At 36.5% G+C, this 13,524-nt stretch overlaps 1 protein-coding gene across 1 annotated transcript in view; it reads left to right on the top strand.

Moving 5' to 3' along the window:
• GTDC1 (glycosyltransferase like domain containing 1) overlaps positions 1-13,524 on the top strand; it is a 382,423-nt gene that overhangs the window by 75,857 nt on the left and 293,042 nt on the right. The window contains exon 4 of the mRNA XM_019925526.3: positions 3,150-3,213. The gene's annotated coding sequence lies outside the window, so the exon portion shown is untranslated. The remainder of the gene's footprint in view (positions 1-3,149; positions 3,214-13,524) is intronic.

A 13,524-nucleotide genomic window follows, 5' to 3' on the forward strand; every position in this document is an offset into this window, starting at 1 on the left:
GATGTTTTTAAGCAATTAGGCTCTCAGAGATAGGATATTCGAACAGCATTATCTACCAATTGAAATGGCCTCTGTGTATGCATGTTTGTTGTGTATTTCTGGTGGTGGACTGTGAGGTGTGGAGGGCAGGGTTGATGATGATGTGTGAAGGTGGAAAGCTAGAGTCTTTCACTGAGGCTGAAGTCCCAACTCCTCTACCAGCAAGGACCCCTCTATGCATATATATATATATATATATATATATATATATATGAATAGATAGATTTCCATACCCTTTTCCTCTTCAATATTATTTTATTTTTATTTTTGAACTTCAAGACTATTCTTAAAATTTTCTTTTGTTATTTCTGTTTTAAAAATTTGTTATTGGATTATAGTTGATTTACAATGTTGTGTTACTTTCTGCTATACAGCACAGTGAATCACTTATACATATACATATATCCACTCTATTTTAGATTATTTTCCCATATAGATCATTACGGAGTATTGAGTAGAGTTCCCTGTTTTTAAAACTTTTGAATTATCACTGTTTACTTGGTTCAAATTGGAAAAATATAATTTTGAGGGATATGAAATCTCTCCTCCTATACCTCAGTCCCTAACACTCACGTTCTTTATACACATGAACCAGTGTTATTGTTTTTTTGTGCCTCCTTCTAGACATACGTATACATATATAATCAATATGCAGATTTATTTTTTCCCATGTTTTTATTTATATATTTACCTTGTGAGCTTTATATTTTGGAAGTTTTTTAAAAAAGTGTGAAACTGCATTTAAATATATAGGCTGTATAGCCCTATTCAGATAGGAATTATTTCTGTAAGTTTTTTATAAACATTGAAATTCTTTTAAGAACCAATCCATCTCCCTAACATACCACATACATATGTGCATGCACACAGACACACAGACACACAGACACACACACACACACACACACACACACACACACACAGAGCTTTGTGAAGCAGAATTACATGGAAGTCTTTGGAAGTTTCCCTGGTTATGAATCAAAGCCTGACTTTCCTCTGTGGCCTCAGTGGGCATACCGCATTTCTGAGGCCCATATAGTTTTCATGTCCACATGGTAATGTTTTCCTATTCCTGAGAAATTCTCATTTGGATGCTTTAGGCTCAGAGCAGATGACTCTTTTGTGTCTTCTTTCATTATTTCATTCTTATCCTCTCCTAGTTTTGCTTCTAAATTTTCATCACACTTGGTTTTATTTAATTTGACTTTTTCTGGTCTTAGTTGAGTGTATAAATTTAAGAATATTGGGAGCCACCTAAGGCTGTTTTGTTCTTTTAAATTTTACTTCTGTAGAGTCTGCAAAAAGTAGTGATGAGAGTTTGGGATCCTGGAGCCAGATTGCCTAGGTTTGAGGCCTAGAACATGACCTTGGGTAGCCTTTTTTTGACAGCAGAAATTGATCAGATTTGTCTGTAGAAGCAAAAAACAAAATTCTTTTAATTGAATGGAACTTGCCAAGAATTTGGATAGAATGTGGTTCTTTATTAAATATTAAAGGTATGAAGTATTCAGTATCCTTAGCCAGGTTTTCAGGAATGCTGTTCAGTACCTGTTCTCAATCCTCTCTTCTAAAGACAGAGCGTGTATCATAAAATCCTAACTCAGTCCAGGTGTGTGTATTTTGATGTTCGGAAATAATGAGGTTGTGATTCTTTGTCTCTGAAATGAAGAGGTCTGACTAGCTGTCCCTACAGTCCCTCCCCCATCTCAATTCTCTACGACCCTGACTAACTTTGAGGATTGGAGTGAGCATCTCTGTGATGTACTAGATAGATGTAGGCCGTTCTTGCATGTCTCGGTCACATCATCTTATTTATTTGTTTTCTTTCATGTATCACACATTGAAATGATGTTGCTGATATAGTTGTCTCCCATCATCCTTCCTCTCCTCCCCAAAATTAAGCTCCAGCAGGGCAAGCTTTGTTTGTCTTGTTCACTGATGAATTCCCAGCACCAGAGCGATGCCAGGGAGATGCTCAGGAGGTGAATGTCTAAATACACTGTTTTCTTTGAGAGAATATACTCTATAGTCATTATGTGAAATAAGCCATCTCGAGTTATTTTGTTCTTTTTTTTTCTCTTTCCTTGATTTATGTCTTCTCAGTGTTTGTTTATTGTTGTTGTTTTGGTGACACCTCAGCTCCAGATCCTCTCTCTAGCTGTGAATGCTTTCCCATCTTGTTCATAGTTGGTGTCTGGAAGGTTCTCCAACCTGTTTTTTATTCTGGTGTAGGTTATTCTGACTCTGATTACTGTTTTGAATAATTATTTTAGGAGATGTGTTTGGCTAATCCTGTGATTTTGTGCTGTGTAAACTGTTTGGGAGCCACATTTCTTACTGCTTTGATAGCTCCTTCTTTTTGCTTGTCATATAGGATTCTTTTTGGATGAGTTGCTCTGTTAGTTCTGACCCTGTCAGTGTTGATATACCTAAGGATTCTGACTTTAATATATACAGAACAGGAGAGTCAGAATATCCACCCATCATTCTCTTCACTGTGTATGGCAGGCAGAGAACATAGGGCTGTGTAAGTTAAGTAACAGTTTAAACTTGATGTTATGTTCTCCCAGAAAGTAGTGTTCTTAAGGTGTTTACCCCAGATCTGCAAGTGTCTGTGCACCTCCATTGTTTTCCAAACCTGGATTGATTATCTATATGCATTCCAACCTGCCTTTGAGATTTTAGACTATACTCAGCACAGGTTCTTCACAGTTTTTTGGATTATAGACCTCTCTGCAAATCTCGTAAATTATTGACCTTCTCCCCAGAGACATACACATTTACATAAACCCACACATTTTTCATATATCATTCAGGAGTGCATAGACTCCTGAGGGCTGTCCATATACCAAGGTGAAGGACTTCTAATCTGAATTATTATTATTTTTTTGAGTCATAATTAATTTGGGAAATCCTTGGAAAGACTGAAAAAAGCTCTTAGTTAAGACTCAAAGTATTTCTGTTCTTAGAGGTTCTTTTCCCCTCTTAGAATATCCAAGAATCAGACTACTAGATCATTTAAGTAAACTCTTGTCCAGGTCAGGATTCAGAATTCAGATTGGGCTTAATTTGAAGATACCAACCTAACTATGTCCTTTGTGATTTCACAGATATCTCTTCATTAGCCAGATCAGACATATGTAAAGAGAGACATCAGTAAATCTGGATCATCAGGTAAGCAAATGGGACTTCATTTTTATTTCTCCATGAATTAAGTCCTCTGGCATTATGTGGTCATTTCCTATTATCTACTCTTTACTGCAGTGTGGGTCAGTAGATGATAAATATTTCTAAATAGATGATAAATATTTCTAAAGAGGAGGAAGCATATCCTTTCTTAAGTTTTACCAGATCACTTCCTTGGCTACTTGAAGTCAGATTTCTTTATTTTTATTTTATCTCATTATTATTTCATATATTCACACTTCAATAGTAAATAAAAATTCCCTGCTCTTCTTTTTTGTATATACTTTGGAGAGTTGTGGACAGCTCTCATATTGTTCTTTGGTTGTCAGCCAAGTTATACACATTTAGCTCCTTTAATCTTTCTTTGTAATTCACTTGGCTTGGCTGCTTTTTCTAGATTTCCCCCCATTTCATCTGCATCATTAATAAACAGAAAACACAGGCTATACCCTGGCTTCTTCTATACCTTTCATTCTTTTTGCTTCCTGCTTTTGCCTCATATTCCTTGCTGAATTAAAGCCAGCCAGACATCACTCTCTGGACCACTTTGGCAATACATGAATGCCTTGCCTACAACTATCAGTGTCCCATGCGGTAATAGCATCAGCAGTATATCCTAGAGGAAAGAAAGGAAATGCAAAAGGAGAACTGTGAGGAGGAAAATAATGGTTTTTTTTTTTGATTATATGGCAGACTTACCCTTGCCACCCAGAGCAAATCATCGTACCTGAAACCTTTATCACAGGTTTTGTTGTCCCAAAGTATTGTGCATGGGCACTAATTTAAGTAAGAGAAGCGTGTATATTGTTTGGAGTTTGGCCACTGTTCTCTCTGGATTTCTTCCCCATGTTCTCCCTCCCCTGTTGCCTTTCCCATCACTGATCGTGACTTGCTATCAGAATCTGTGGCTATGAACAAAACTGGGCAGGGGATCATTTTGGCAGAAATTAGATAGGCTTAGGTGGTAAATGCTCCATGCCTCTATGTGTAACATCTGAGGCAAGTGCTTTAGTTCTTGCTATTTCTGTAACAGCCGTTGGTCTTCTTTTCACAGCTGATTCAGTGGAGATGTGCAGGAGGAAGGGACTCGTAGACCTTTGGTGCTATTCATCCACGCTGTAGTAGTTTTCACAACTTCTTTTCCCCCCCTGATTGGCAGGGAGAAGCATACTGCTTCTAGATGATGCTGAGCTTAGTGTAAAATATGCCAGCATGGGATCTGGGCTTGTCACAGTTCATTCTTTCTTTTCATTTGGATTGTAGAAAATGGACCTCTACCTCTACTTATCTTGTGCATTAGAGAGAAAAAGGTCATACCTCTAGGAGCTAATGGCTTATTGGTGTTTTTGGTCTCCAGATTCAGGTAGTAGATTTAGTTGAAGCTTGCAGCAGCACACACTTGGTTTTCTCATTTGTGTTAGCTTTGCTTCTAGTACAGAATTGAATAGGATAGAAGAGACGGTTTTCCTGTTTGTGTCTGTGGCAACTTCATAGATGATTTGTGGTTTAATCCTTCAAACATTTTCAATCGTTTATCACCTCTTTCCCTGAAAAGGCATACAATATTCAGATTCTAATGTTATAATCTTTTAATCAGATTATTTAATTTTGGAGAACTCAAGTTCACAATAGCAGCTGAGAAAGTTGCCTCTGAATAGTGACCTAAAAATTATAATACTTATATTAGTTCTTTTTTTGTGAGATTTTATGGCCTTCCTTCATACTCTCAGATTTTAAACAAGATTAAGTGATGGTGTATCATGTACTTCTTGGTCTCTGGCCTCTTAAACAGGTAAATATATGACTTGGACCCCTTTTAAGTCTGATTTTTTAAAAATGTTAATCTCAAATGGCTTTTAAACTGTCGACAATATTGTACTCACGCTAATTTCTTTAGGCAATTGATCCATTCTTCAGCATAACTTTTGTTTCTTGGGTCTTTTCAAGACCTGTCAAAGAAAACAAAATGCTAACCTGACTTTAAAGGGGCAAAATAAATTCCCCCCCTCTGTACTATATTATTCTTTGTTCTCTATGTGCATCAAAGTGACAATCCCACACTGTCTCAATTGAGGGAGCCTAGCGCAAAAATAAAAAACAGCCTGGCACTGTTCTAGGCTGGCAGCCAAAATGTTTTGTGTAGCTTGGTTCTGGCAGTGGTTTTCATAAGGCAGAGGGTCGACCCTCCCAGCCTCACTGAAGGAAAGCAAGCAGCCTTAGTTTTTCCTACTTATACCATTTCTTTTCCCTCGTCTTCCTCTTTCTTCACGTAAAACACCATCATGAAAAAAAAAACTTGTTCTTAAATAGAGACATCATTCTCCTCACAACTTCCACATTTACTAAATGGCATTGTTCCTTATAGAAGCTTGTGCTAAATTTGCCTTTTCCAGCTCTCCTAGAGATTTCCTTCACAGTTGCATTTTTGCCATACTTTTCAGAAAACCCTTCTGAATATTGCTAACTTTCGTCATGTTGACATAGTATTTTTGATTGGTAGGAATCTTGTCTTGCTTCACAGCTTATTATTTGAATTGAAACTCTTGAGTAATATTTGCTTATATTACATGGATTTTTTTGCCAAGCTATCTTTTGTTGAGACCAAAAAGCTTGCTATTGTTTTCTATTTTTGTCAGACTCAGAGTCAGTTCATATCTTTTATAGATTGAGTACTCATTTTTGGAATGTCTGATAAGTGTAGCTAGATAAGCAAGTGAGCTTCCATTAAATACAAGGATGTGCATTAAAATTTTTTTCCTTTGAAATCAAAATGCAAGGTAAAACACAAAAGCATTTTTTAAGTTTCCCAATGTTTTCTAAATTGTAATTAGTGACCTATTATTACAAGGGACGTGGAAATGTAGCACTATGATTTTTAAGTGATGATTTGAAGAGGAGACTAGATTTTCACTATGAGCAAACATTCTATGAAATTTCGTAGAATGTTCCTCAAAATGTAAATGTGTTTTCTGTTGTATTAAGCAAAACAAATGATTTACTTTCATGTGATCTACTTTAAAAATTAGTGTTTTACAATCAAGATACAAATAATTAAATAGGCAGAATTTGTTTTCTTAGGAGGAGATTGATATTATTTTGACTGATTTTTATTTTTAAAATTGTCAATGATTTCTAGCAATGAGAAAATTACTTTGGGAGGAAAAACTCCTGTATTTTTGTAAATGTGTAACAAATGTGACTAAAAAGAAAGAAAACAGTGGTTTGTGTTAGAATGATGAATGTGAAACATTTTTGTATCCCATATATGCTGGAAAATATATCTATTACGAATACATTAAAACAAACTTGTGCAATCTAACAGTTGTTCTTTTTTTTTCCAGAGATTTTTAATTTAAAAAATGCTTTAAAATAATTAAAAGGATTTGTAAAACAGGTATATCAGAAGTATGCATTAAATAATCTCACCTGTTATTTTCTCTCATTCTCAAGACAGGTTCAGCAACATATTGGCTTATTACTTTAACAAAACAAACAAATACTCAAATTGATTTGTATGTATAATGCATGTGTATTAAATGCTGTGATTCTTGAGTCCCTCCAATGCTGTTTTTTTTTTTTTTTTAAACTTGTATTTAAGTGGCTTTTTCTGTAGAGCAGCTAAAATGAATCTGAGTGAGGTGCTTGTTAAGTTATATTAATTAAATCTTTAGGTCAACATTTTAAGCTTAAGAATGATGATGTTTTTGAGAAGGAATGCCAGTGAAATTGTTTTTTCTTCTTGGTCCAGTTAAGTGCATGACTGTCTTGAGTCCTTTGTGTCAAGGTTTTTTGTTTTTTTTTTTTAACACCTTTATTGGAGTATAATTGCTTTACAAAGGTTTTTTAATATTAGAATTGGAGGTTAAAGATGGTACAGATAAAAACTCTTTCCTTCTGTATGTTCACATATGTTGAATGTTAATTGTATATTGAATACTGTTTATTGACTTTAAGTACATTTTCTCCATTGGTATAATTTTTATTTGCAGTTAAGCCCTTTATCTTTTTTGTGGTAGGAATATATCTTTCAATGAGTTAGGAATTGAAACATGAATTGTCCTATTTATTTGTTTATTCTAACTGTACACAGAGGCATAGTAGAAATATATTTAAGACCTATAATGTTTGAGCAATGTTTTTGATAAATGCTATTGAGTTTTTCATTTTTGCAAATAATAAATACTACAGTTTTGTTTAATTCAGGACACATATCAAGGCTGCTACGTCTTTATAGTTTGATATTATGCAGTTTGCAGAAATTATGATATAGAAACTTAATCATTATATTTGTAGAAACATGGAAAAATAAATTTATTAACAGATGCCAGCAAAATTGGATAAATACCAAATTTATTATTTTAACCAGGACTTTATTATATTACATACCATGTTTATAATTATAGCCAGTATTTTATTTCATTTGAATATCAGTACAGATTTTAAACCTAACTCCTGGGTAGGTGCTGTTTGATATCAAATATTGGTAACATATAATGACAAATAGTGATTTCTAAGTTTATGTGGTCAAAAATATGAGTGACCTTCCCTGAGGCGTATAGTACATACTTCAGTGTTAAAAGTCATTAGAGAGTATTACATGAAAGAGTATGTTTTAATTCAGTTGTTTGATTCTCCCCTTAGTTTTTGGTACATTTTAATTCCTCCTGCCCGACATCTTATAATTCTGTAGAATACTTTCACAAGTATTTCATATGTTTTCTGTGGCATCTCACACTGCTCACTTTTTATCCATAGTACCATATGAATTCCCCCTTTCAGGTTTACGCTGCATATTTTAAGCTGCTGATAGAGTAAGTAGATTGCAAGGTAAAGTGACATTTAGCTTTTTGAGCTAGTCTCATTTTTAGCATGAGAGCAGGTTTTTTTTTTTTCCCCTGTTCTAAATCTTCTCATATTTCGCATTCAAACAATCTTACTAACATGGAACAAAGAAATTCAGAGATTTGGCTACAGCAGTAATTGAAATGCATCAAAAAGTGGCTACTACAATACAATTTTATTAATGAATGATCTACATTGGTTCCAGCTGTGTCCATGTGATTAGGCCTTCAGCAGGCAACAATGGGTATTTCCCTATTGCTTTTATTTGATTTCCAAGAATGTGTCATCTGTTACATCAGCCCCTGCCAATATGCCCCCGTAAAAGTGTTTTGTGTTTTTTTCTTCTTCCAAATTTCTGAAGCATAAGTTGAATACCCACACATATCCCTGCCGAAATATTGTTTCTAGTGAATAGTGGCCTAGGTTTGTATGCCTGGTGTTGCATACCAAAATTTCAGAATATAAATTAAATGTTTATTAAGTTTATCAGTTAATTTTTGGAAGTGTGGTTGCCTGGTAATGCTAAAGATAGACTAGTTTTGCTTTTACATTTCCATCTTAATATTTTATTACAGTAGTATAATGTGTTATAGAGGTGGACAAGCTTGCAGATTGAAATGGGGATCGTCCAGATTGTTCCCTTCCCTGGACCATATGGTATAGTTCTAAAAGCCTTTTGTACGCTGTCTGTTCAGCTTATTGTAAACTCAATCTTTAGTGCACCTAAAAAGATAACCAAATAAAAATGGGCCTGAGAAAAAGGACTTCCTATCATGTAAGGGCCCTAGAAATATTTGCTTTAAAGGAGATAACTGCAGATGAAATTGAAGTTGAGATGACGTAAACAAAGGAGACTTATTCTATGAATTTTCTTTTGAGTTCATATGGACTGTAGTCGATTGTCTTTGAATGTTGGTTTTAAAATGAAGGCATTTATGTTATCTGACTATGCTTAGTATCTTTATTTCTCCCATTCTTGCAGTCTCATGAAGATGAGATGTAGTTTTTATCTATTTTACAGAGGAAGTCTCTACCTGTAAACAGTGCCAAGGAATATATAAGCCCCAGGTTTTATGAACATATAGGTTTTTTGTTTTTTGTTTTTTTTGACTGATTTCGCTGGGAATTTAGGGCTAGAACTATCAATAGTTTCATCATTTTAGCCATTACCCATACTCAGAGATATTTGTAAAATTTTCTAATTCTTTTTCCTCTTCCTCTGGCCCCTTTACCTATTATGATTCTGTAATTCTATTTTAGGAAAATAGGATAAGAGATTGCTTTTTCCATATGCTAAGACTCTTTAAAAGCTGGGAAAGTGAGTGATTTCTCCTGACTTTCTCTCCCCTTCCCTCCAAAGTACTACTGTTAGAGAAGAGCATTAGACATTACCCATTGCTTTTTGGCACAAGGGATTTGAAGCTGAAATTCTACCAAATGGAAAAAAAAAAAAAAAGGAGAGCCTGTGAAGAACATGATTCTTTACTCTATCATTACCCTGAGCCACTGAAAGGGTAACGGAGAGGAACTCAAATGTTATTGGAATGTGTAATTTTCCTCTGAATGGCCACAGTGAAATATATTTGAACAAAAAAGGCAGAAAAAAAGTATGTGTGGCATATGGAGTTGATGGTGGTTGAAATTAATGAATCTTTTTAGCAGTGTACAATTGAAACTATCTCAAGAACAGTACACATTTAAAATATGTCCAACTGAAACTTACCTAGAGAGACAGATTACTACCTTAGGGAGGCTAATAGAGATGGGGGGATATGGCAATGATATAATAATGCTAGTGATAAATTGGATGAAGAATACTTGTTGGATATGTATTTTTCAAGTTTGAAATTTTTTCAGAAACAGAGACACTGATTTCAAGTTGCCGGGAGTCTTTCCTATTTTAAAAATACTATTATCTTGAGGTCTTTAACTTATTATGAAGATACTTTTTAAGATGCTCACAAAATTGAAAAACATAGTTTATACTTTCAAATAAGCTAGGTTCCTCTTTCCTTCTCTCTCTTCCTTCTCATTTCTTACCCCTTTCTTAAGCTGTTTATTTGTATGTGTATATTACATACATGAATGATTTATATCATGCTATAAGAAATGTTATTTTATAGGTTTGGGGGGATTGAAGGTTTCAGTTAGGAAAAGAAATAAATAAAAAATCTTGTAATGACTATGCAATAGATGTATTTCCGTGGAAGAGTTAGAACATGTTTATTTAAGTAATCTGGATTACAGAATACTATAGTAAAACTGTGGACATGAAAATTCAAAATTGTTTTTAATTCCTCTAGCTAGAAAGGACTAGATAACAGCTGAATTAAGGAAGAAGGACCCATAGTCCAACTCAAACATCTCCTCTTTGTTGTAGCTTTCTTTTAATGGTAAAAATGCCTCTGGCTCCAAGTGGTAGAAAATCTTACTGACTGTGACTTAAATGAGTAAGGGTTTTATTTGTCTCCTGGCGTAAGAAGTCGGGAGGCAGTTAGTTCATCAGGGGGCCAGGTAACATCATCCTTCTCCATCATCCTTAGCACGTAATGCTTGCTTCTTATTCCACAGATGACTTTTGTACCTATAGAAATTGTGTTTACTTTGAAGCAGGAAGAAAAGTAAAGGGAGCCCAGAAGCCTAGTTTTCATGGAGAACTTTCTCTTTTTCTTTAGAAAGAGAGGCCCGCTCCTGGGGACTTCTGCCTGCATCTCAGGGGCCAAAAGTGTGTCACCTAACTACCTCTAGAATGAGATAAAAAGTATTTAGCTTTCTAGCCTTTATTTTGGAGGAAGGCAGGGAGAAGGAGAATTGGAATGAGTGTCAACTGATCCATCCTAAAGTTATCTGCCATACTTCCTTAGTTCTTTTTGTATAGTTAGTTGCTTGGACCTTTGAACTTCCCGGGTACTTGTAGAAAGTGTTGACTTAAAAAATTGCACAGGGCTTCCCTGGTGGTGCAGTGGTTGAGAGTCCGCCTGCCAATGCAGGGGACACGGGTTCGTGCCCCAGTCTGGGAAGATCCCACATGCCGTGGAGCGGCTAGGCCCATGAGCCATGGCCGCTGAGCCTGCGCGTCCGGAGCCTGTGCTCCGCAATGGGAGAGGGCACAGCAGCGAGAGGCCCGCGTACCGCAAAAAAAAAAAAAGCACAACGTGAGAGTTGCGAGTTAAGTTTTATCTGGGGCAAAATGAGGACTGCAGCCCGGGAGATAGCATTTCAGATAACTCTGAGAAACTGCTCCAAGGAGGTGAGGGGAGGAGCCAGGATATATAGGAGTTTTGCAACAAAAGGGCAGGTAGTCGGAATGTCAAAAGATTACTGTTAATTAAAGAAAACCAGATATCTCAAGGACTTTAGCGCTTTTCTATGTACGGGAAGATTTGAGAATCTGGGCTTACTGAAATCATTCCTTTGATATGCACCTCAGCTACCTGGGGCCAGTATCCTGTATTTTCACATCCTGAGTTTCCTTAGGGCTCACTGTAGGGAGTGGCCGCAGTCTGATGGCTGCTAGATGGCAGGTGTTCTTTTCAGCCCTGCGTCTGCGCAGGGCTCACCAGCTCACACCAGAGGGTTGCAATCGTTGATGACTGTGGCATCCTTTGTTTATTGATATGGCAGGAAATATTCCATTCCAGTTATAAGTATTCCATTTATCAGAAGCAACTTGCTGGGCTTCCCTGGTGGCGCAGTGGTTAAGAATCCTCCTGCCAATGCAGGGGACACGGGTTCGATCCCTGGTCAGGGAAGATCCCACATGCTGCGGAGCAGCTAAGCCCGTGCGCCACAACTACTGAGCCTGCGCTCTAGAGCCTGCGAGCCACAGTTACTGAAGCCTGCACACCTAGAGCCCATGCTCCGTAGCAGGAGAAGCCACCGCAATGAGAAGCCCACGCACCACAGCGAAAAGCGGCCCCCGCTCGCCGCAACTAGAGAGGGCCTACACGCAGCAACAGAAACCCAACTCAGCCATAAATAAATAAATAAATTTGTTAAAAAAAAAAAAGCAACTTGATGTTTGTTCCCTTTTGACATCCAGTACATGTGTTTTGGTATTGTGAGGTTATGTTTCTATGACTAAGGACAGAAACTCTAATTAGGTCATCTTGGTGTCCCTACTACACTCAGCACAGTGCCTAGATAGACCCTCAATAAAACACTTGTTAAATGAATGAATAAGTACTAAGAAATATATTTGTTAATATAATTGGTATAAATCATTTATACATGTAAAGGGCATAGTCATATTTTTAATTTCTGAGGGTTGTGGATTAAATTTTATAAAATTGTTCATTATTGCTAAGGGGACATCAATGTAAAGATGTCAAAGTCATTTTGAGTAGACGATATTCAGTTATAAGGGTTATAGAAAGATCCTCAAAATGACTTAGTACCAATATTTTTGTTGGAGCAAGTTATTCATGGGTAAATAAAAAAATATAATTTCTTTTTAACTCCATGAATAGATTATTGTTTAAACAAGGATATTTTGTAGTTCTCATATATTAAGACTTCAGTTTTTGAAGAAATAAGCAATTTGAGTTTATTAATGAGGTAAATAAGTCATTTGATAATTTATATTATTATTATTTTTGTTGTTGCGGTATGCAGGCCTCTCTCTCACTGTTGTGGCCTCTCCCATTGCGGAGCACAGGCTCCGGACGCGCAGGCTCAGTGGCCATGGCTCACGGGCCCAGCCGCTCCGTGGTATGTGGGATCCTCCCGGACCGGGGCACGAACCTGTGTCCCCTGCATTGGCAGGCGGACTCTCAACCACTGCGCCACCAGGGAAGCCCCCAATAATTTATATTATTGATGTTGACTTATAAGGAGGAGTTATTAGATCCTTGGAAGCCTTATGGCTAAGAGCACACTAAATCAGAATTTATCCTAGATGGCATTTTGGCTATATTCTTTCTTTTAATTCTTAGAATGGTAGCTTCGTATTTTTCCACTGTGCATGCAAATGGTTACATACAATAGAAAAACATGTCTGAAAGAAACCCTAAGAAGTCATCTTTACATCTGCTTGCTTTGCCCTAAACTAAGAAGAAAGCAGGCTATCTCTTTTTTCAAAATCTGCAGAACAAATGGCTCAGAGTATAACTTGGTAGTGTGAATCAGTGCTTCACAACTCCTCCTATGTCTAACCTAAATCCCTTTTGTTGTATTTTCATTCTGTTTCTTTTATTTTGACCTCAGGGGACAAAGCAAACAACTATCCACTATCTCCCATACAACATCCCCTATATAGCACTCTTTTAATAAATTCCTCCCTTTTCATTCACAACGGCAGGGTTGTTGGCACCTTAATTACTAAAACAACCTGTGCATGGATAGAACTTATCTCAGAGCAGGGAATGTATTCAAGTATCTGGAACTCAAATTTTCTATCTGAGCAGTTTATAGTCACTGAAAATAGAGGAGGCCCTTTTAACATTCAGAAGCAGTCCT

Source organism: Tursiops truncatus, chromosome 7, assembly GCF_011762595.2.
Source record: "Tursiops truncatus isolate mTurTru1 chromosome 7, mTurTru1.mat.Y, whole genome shotgun sequence".
Taxonomy (NCBI): Eukaryota; Metazoa; Chordata; class Mammalia; order Artiodactyla; family Delphinidae; genus Tursiops; species Tursiops truncatus.